Source organism: Myotis yumanensis, unplaced genomic scaffold (genome assembly GCF_028538775.1).
Source record: "Myotis yumanensis isolate MYYU_CA2020_CCGP unplaced genomic scaffold, mMyoYum1.0.hap1 SCAF_8, whole genome shotgun sequence".
NCBI lineage: Eukaryota > Metazoa > Chordata > Mammalia > Chiroptera > Vespertilionidae > Myotis > Myotis yumanensis.
Window position 1 is genome coordinate 82,564,988 of NW_027223759.1, and position 7,880 is coordinate 82,572,867.

General features: G+C 35.8%; 1 pseudogene; it reads right to left on the reverse strand.

Annotated features, from left to right (window-relative positions):
* Positions 1-7,215: 7,215 nt before the first annotated feature.
* LOC139015737 (small integral membrane protein 19 pseudogene) lies at positions 7,216-7,593 on the reverse strand (annotated as a pseudogene).
* Positions 7,594-7,880: the final 287 nt, after the last annotated feature.

The following is a 7,880-nucleotide window of genomic DNA, read 5'->3' on the forward strand; positions in this document are numbered from 1 at the left end:
AGTTGATTCAGAACAAGACAAAGGTCCACTCCTTTATCTTCAAAGTCACATTTTTCTGATACCATCTGTGCTTTTTAACCACACCCTGCTCCCCTCTCAAGGGTATTTATTTTTCACATAATATATCCATTCTGCTGTTTGCCCCAGCCATTCCGGTTTGTATTATTGACTTCCCAAGTCAACATGTTGTCCTCTAGTACAGTAGCACCGAAAATTACTGTGTAGAGGGAGTCTTCTGGGATTCAGTAAGAATTCCTCTTACCAATTCCTTGTTTACATATCTTCTCCACATTTCCTTTCCTTTCAGTTATCTAAAACACATTCATCATCGCATGGGGCAGTGATGGGAAGGCTGTGCACTTCATTTAATTCACGGGGGTTGGCACTGCAATTCCATAGCAGCTACATTAGGTTTAAGAGCCCTCCCAGACAATAAAGGTCAATTTGTGTGTAACTAATAAGTAATTAGTTCTACTTTCTGAATTGTTTGTCCACTTCTTTAAAATAAGATCATGAAACAAGATGTATTTCAATATTCTAATCACTATGTAATCTTTAATTTTATATCTCCTTTGATGATAAATCAAACATTGCCTTGTAATATCTTTTGTATTATTATAATGAACTATTTTTTTTGAAATATACTTTACATGCAATAAAATTTACTACTTTTTAAGTGTGGAAAAATACATGTAGCTATGTATCCAACATCACAATCATCAAGATATAGAATGTTTATATTACTTTTCAAACATCATCCATGTTCCTATATGTCTCTATAGATTTTCCTTTTCTAGAATGTTATAAAATAAAATCATATAGTATGTACTATCTGCATCTGGGTTCTTGCACTTGGCATAATGGTACTGAGACCCACTCATGTTATTGCATGTATTAGTAATTTGTTGTTGTTGTTTTATTGCTGAGTATTAATCCATTATATGAATTTACTGCAATCCTTTACTCGCACATTGATGAACATTTAGTGATTATGAATAAAGCAACAATGAACATTCATGTGCAAGTCTTTATGTAGACATATTTTTATTTTTATTGGGAAATATATAGGAGTGAACTACTGGGTTATATGGTAAGTGTGTGTTTAAATTAAAACACTGCCAAAAGTTTTCCCAAAGTGGCTTGTACCATTTTGCATTCCCAGTAATGTATGAGTGTCAGAGTTAGTTGCTTTAAATCCTTACCAACACTTGGTATTTTCAATCTTATAAATTTTAAGAATTCTAGTGGGAATGCAGTGATAGCTCCTTATGGTTTTAATGTACATTTCCTTAGTGATAAATTGTGTTAACTATCTTTACAGGTGCTTATTTGTCACCCAGATGTATTTTTTGGTGAAATATATTTTCAAATATTTCCCACTATTTAAAAATTAAATTGCTTCTCTTATTATTATTAAGTTACGAGTTCTTTACATGTTTTAGATACAAATTCTTTATCAGATGTGTGTTTTATAAATATTTTTTCTAGTATGTGATTTGTAATTTTATTTAACAGTCTTTTTTAAAAAGACAAAGTTTCCAATGTGATAAAAGTCTAATCTACCAATTTAAAAACAATAGCTGTGCATTCTTGTCTTAAGAAACTTTATGTAACTCAAGGTAGCAAATACTTTTTTCCTGTAATATCTTTTTAATTTTCATGATTTTAGCACTTTTATTTAGCTCCATGATACATTTCAAGTTAATTTTTGTATGTGATATAAGATACTTGTTGAATTTTTGTTTTGTTTTCTTTTTTGCCTGTTTTTTGCTTATGAATGTCTAATTGTCCAGCACCACTTACTAAAAAGACTATTCTTTTACAATAGGATTGCTTGAGAACCTTTGTCAACTATCAATTAATCTTATACAACTGAAACTAATATACAATAATATTGAATGCCAACTGTAATTGAAAAACCAACTAATGAATTGATCTTATAAGTGTATGTCTATGTCTGGCTATCTGGCCTCTCTGTTCTGTATCACTGCTCTTCATGTATATCCTCTGCCGATACCACTCTTGCTTAGATAATGTAGCATCACAGTAATTGTCCCAATCAGGCAGCGTGTGTCTTTCAGCTTTATTCTTTCTTTTCAAGGCTGCTTTACACTGTTATAATAAGAGCAACTAATACTGACTACCAAACATTCTTCTAAGTATTTTGCATGCATTTGCTCATTTAGTCTTTACAGCAACATAATAAAAGACATATATTTATTATTATTTTTGTTTTCCAGATGAAGAATTTGAGGCTCAAAAGAGATTAGCCAATTGACCGCAGTCATTTTAACTGGTAAATATCAGATCCAGGATTTAAATCCAAGTCTGTATATCTCCAGAGGATGAGCGTCCATCTAACAAGCTGCATATTCCACCTCTTATTTACCATCTTACAGTTTTTTCACCCACCATAAGATTGCCAATTCAAGGATAATAGCTATTTAAGATATAGTAACACTAAAGAAATACTGTAATTGATTAATGTTCCCAGTGTTTACAGGAAGTTGTAAAACCTTTGGAGTGAATTAATTGAGATGTGGTCCCTGCTCTGGTGTTTTAGGCAGGATCAGGCATATTCTCAATATGCTCATCCTTCCATAATCCTTGACACCCCAAAGCCTGGGTTTCCATGGGAGGCTCTGAAGCAGAGCTGAAAGGGCAGTAGTGAAGCTCTAATGTTAATAAAGTCCTGGGCCAGGAGCGTTCTTGCCCTCGCAGAGTGTGATCTATATTTTCAGTAGCCTCCAATGCCCTTTTCAGCAGCCTCTTTACAGCTCACTGGAGGGTAATAAGTCTTGACCAGTATTGGCCTTTGACATAGGTAGTAAAATACAATCTAAAAAACACCCAATGGAGTATAAAAGTCAGCATCAGGACAGTGCAGATGATTTCTAATGTAATATATTTCCCATCTTGAATCACCATGTATAGGATCCAGGGGGTAGGTATTTTGCTCACCAGGCTAAATTATTAGTTGGACAAAAGCACATACTATTTTCTTGGTATGAAAGCTTACAGATACTTTGTATAAAGGCTGTTTTAGTAGTTTTGATAAATAAATAAAATTATCTATTTGTAGTTCAAAGTACCAGTTTATGGATGTTTTTAAATTTAACTGAAGAAAGTTGATCTAGATGGTGAAGGTCTAGGACAGTGATGGCGAACCTATGACACGCATGTCAGAGGTGACATGTGAACTCATTTTTTTGGTTGATTTTTCTTTGTTAAATGGCATTTAAATATATAAAATAAATATCAAAAATATAAGTCTTTGTTTTACTATGGTTGCAAATATCAAAAAGTTTCTATATGTGACATGGCACCAGAGTTAAGTTAGGGTTTTTCAAAATGCTGACATGCCTAGCTCAAAAGGTTTGCCATCACTAGACTCTAGGACAATATAATTTAAGGAGATTTGAAGTTATTCAGGGTATTCTGGTAAAAAAAAAAAAAAAAAGAAAAAGGAAAGAAAGAAACAATGATGACCAAGGTGAAAGCATAACATCACTCTTTAAATATTTGAAATGATCTTTGGGTCTTTGTGTTGGTTGCATAATGCTCCCCACCCCCCCCCCCCCACCCCCACTGAATCATATATACCTGGAACCTCAGAATGTGACTTTATTTGGAAATAGTCTTTGCAAATGTAATTAGTTAAGAAGAGGTTAGCTTTGGCCAGTGTAGTTCAGTTGGTTAGGCATCATCCCATTCACCAAAAGATTGCCAGTTTGACTCCCAGCCAGGGCACATGCCTGGGTGGTGGGTTTGATCCCTAGTTGGAGGCGTGCAGGAGGCAGCAAATCAATGTTTTGCTCACATTGATTTTTTTTCTCTCTCCCTCTCTCCCTCTCTCCCTCTCCTTTCCTTTATCTCTAAAAATAAAATCTAAAAATCTTTTTTAAAATGATGAGGTTATACTGGGTTAAGATTGGCTCTAAATCCAAAGACGTGCTCTTATAAGAATAGAAGAGAATACACAGACACACACAGGGAGCGAGGTCATGTGAAAACAGAGGCAGGATTGGAATGGCATAGCTATAAGCCAAGGAACGCCAAGAACGGTCAGGAGTCACCAGATGCTAGGAAACAGTAAGGAAGGATTTTTTGCTAAAGCCTTTCTAAGAAGCATGGTCTTGCTGATACCTTGATTTCAGACTAGTATCTTCCGGAACTGCGAGATAATACATTTGTGTTATTTTAAGCTATGAAGTGTGTGGTACTTTGTTATGACAGCTTTCATAAATTAGTACAGTTTTGAAATAAAATAGGCAAAACTTTTTCTAATTTTCTAGAATTAAGGGCAAGGGAGGAAAATGCTAAGTTAACTTTGCTCACTAGACTCTTGGGACAATGGAATAAGCTGCCTTCTGAAGATGTGACCATCTCATCACTGAAAATATAGTATATCTTGATTGTTCATCTAGAAGGAAAGTAGAAAATAATTCCTAGACTTGGTTGGATTTTGAAATAGATGGGCACATCAAATACTTCCAGCAATACCACTCTATGACACGAATAAAAATATGTGTGTGTTTTTTAAATTTAGCTTTAAAAAATATAAACCACACTTTGCCAGAAGTACTTACAAATAACTAGAGCTCCTTGATTAGATTTCCTTATTAGTCTGAAGCTTCCTGATATAAACCATCAAGTAATTTTTCTTTCTTGAAGGAAGTACATAAAATTAACTATTACCATCATCTCCTCTTGCAAAAAGTAAAGAAATATATCATGCATCCTTACAAAGAAACCTTTTTGTCTAAAAATTATCCCTTTTATGTTTTTACATGGTCCTATTATACTAGAATACATACAAATTGGTCCTCCTGCCTTAAATGAGAAATAAATACTGTGTTCGATATTATGACTGAACCAGCTTGTGGCCGATTCGATTAGCCTCAATTCTTTACCCTTCTCTGTATCTATACCTTTTGCTCTGTGTTTTGGAGTCTCCACCTATGGAAGCAGAGTGAGTTTGGGCTTAGCTATGTGACTTGGTTTAGTCAATAGAACTTGAGCAGATGTGATACTGGTAAAGGCTTGAAATATGCTTGCATGGGTAGGTGTGCTCTTTTTTGTTTCTGCCTCTTTGTTGGAAAGAATGGGTATCAGCCAGTCTACTGACACAAGGAGAAATATAAGCTTGTGGAACTGACATGGACCTTATAACGTGGAGTTAAAACTGGCTACTCCTAACCTAAATCATCCGTTTCAGACAAGCCACAGATATAGGAGGAAAGCAAATTACAGGTGTTTTATGCCATGGAATTGTCATACAGTATCACACTGGCAATATATTATCAAAATATTAAGAGAATAAACTTGATGTCTTCATGACTCTATATTTTCTTTTACCAGAGTATATAGTAAAGGGGATCAGACAATCTCTTCCCACTATACTTTACTTGAACTCAAATGCCCCCAGAGGACTTAGCTGTAGCCCACAAGATAAACTGTCTCTATCAACTTTACCAATGGTGTTACGCCAGCTCTGGGTTCAGTGGCAAACATTGCTATTTGTCTAATAAATCCAACTCCCTTCTTCCTAACAGAACCCCAACATTGTTTGGAAATGGCCATATTATAAAGTTAACAATACCCCTCTAACTCCTTTATGATTCAGTTCTAAAAAACAGCCAACTTTTGATCAAAAGAATGAAAGCCACTAGCTGAAGATGGCTTAGCAGAACAATAGAAGAAGACTAATTTTTTTTATGGCATCATAAATGTGCTATTTTGCTGTCTTATCTCATGAGGAGCAATTTGGTTAAATCACTGTTGTCAAGTTTGTTATATGCAGCTATACCCAATTTAACTAATAAATAATTTGATGTTAGAGGGTTCTGACAGTTACAGAATCTAGTGAATGATGTAGGCTATGGGTGATGAACACCTAGTTATTACAAGTTGGTGGTCCTTGCTGTGTACTGGAAAAAACCTTTGATCAAGTTGTCCCTTGTAGTATATGGGATGTGGACCACATGTTGACCCCAGATATAATCTTGAAGAATAGTGAGGGGGAAATATAGATCATTGGCATATGCTGGTTACTTCTTCCCCATTTTAGCAAAATTTTTCAAGTGCAGGATGAATTTAGAGTTAGCAAGCCTGCAAGTAGATATGAAGAAAATATAGCTTTGATAAGGGAGATGCTTTCTGCCTATGGCTTGCAGTATAAATTGACCAAAAGTCCCATAATACGAAGCGTTATCTCCTTGAAAAAAATTTACTCTTGTGCATTAAACATAAACCATTATAAGCACTGCTATGAGGTACTGGGCCTTAGCAGAACATTAGATTATGGCCTCCAGGCTCTCTCAAACACCTTCCATTAAGAGGGAAGCTGACAGGCAAAGAGGCTGCTTTCTGAATGGAACTGATTTTGGATTGCCTCAAGGTAACTACTGTTCTCCAAGTCAAGGCTAGGGAGATAAGCAGAGTTCACAAGTCAGTGGATACAGATATGAGTCTTCATGCTAAAAGATAAAGTTTAGGCAAAATTTTACCTGCACATAAAATTTACTAAGTTTTAGATAGGACCAAAGAAAATCCAAGCTTGCTTTTATACATGTTGATCTCTTATGGCTAAACCTGGACCTCTGAATTTCACCTACAGGAAGATATTTACAGCAGCCAAGACAAGCGAGGCATTTTTTTCTAATTCCTATTGTAGATGTTGTCTGAAGAACTAGAACTATTTTTGCCTGAAGATCAGAACCAGGAAAATGATATATAGTGAATGAGAGAGATTTTCCCAAACAACAAAATGAAGTCCTGTCACATTAAGCACAACCTAGAGCCTTCACTATTAATGATTTCCCATTAATCTTTTTCCCAATAAGAACACTCATTATTTTTTTATCCATATTACATTTATCACAGAATACAATCTGAGAGGAAATTATACCAATGACTGGATTTTCATTTTTTATTTTGCAAAAATTTCAGCTCAAAGTGGCATAAGTTTCAGATTCTCGCTTCCAAAGATGGGTTTTCATTCCTGGCTGATTGCATCCTGAAGAAATCCAAGGTGTTCACAAAGTAAAATCACCATCTCTGGAATAATCTCTCTTCACGTTTTCAGGTCTTCTGGGGCATTTTTTATTTGTGTAACAAATGACTCACAGATACAATTTTAAAAAGTAAAAGAAAACACACCAAAAATTTTGGATAAAGGTAACAAGAAAAATGATCTATGGAGACAGAAGATTTTTTAAAGATGCTGTTCATGACTTGGTGGAATTAGGAGCTTGCTACAATACTGTTTAACAATTATTTATGTTGTTCATTTTCTGAGATTTCATTCCAATGAGAGCTGCACACTGTCAGCTTGGTTTTGTGGCTGTTGATGGTCATACTTCCTTGAAATGGAATACATTTCCAGTTGCTGTCTTAAACGAATTTTGCCCATTGTGTCATAGAAGTTGGGCTCTGACAAAGTTTCTGCTGTAGGTGGCACACTGAATATCATCATAATTTTCTTTTTATTCCAAGTAAACGTTGGTGGCTTCATTCCAGGCCTCATGAACGCTGTAATCAATAGAGCCATCGTCACCCATCACTCCGTAATCCCCAGGCATGTGGGCTGCTCGCTCCCGGCCTGGCTGCTCTGCGCGGGGCCCTTTTCCCTTGAGTCGGGGCGGGCTCACGGGAACCGGTTACCGCACAGACCAAGAACACTCATTATTATTGTCTGATTCCTTTTCTACCATTGTACATTGGGTATGTTGGGAGCAGATAACTTGCCTTTTAGCTTTAAAGATCAAGAGACTCTGAGGGCTCTCTTCCTATCCAGGCAGAGAGGATTACACATAACCCAGCGAGCCAGACTCTGAACAGGATTAAGAAACCGGATGAGACTTGGGGCTTGTCTACTT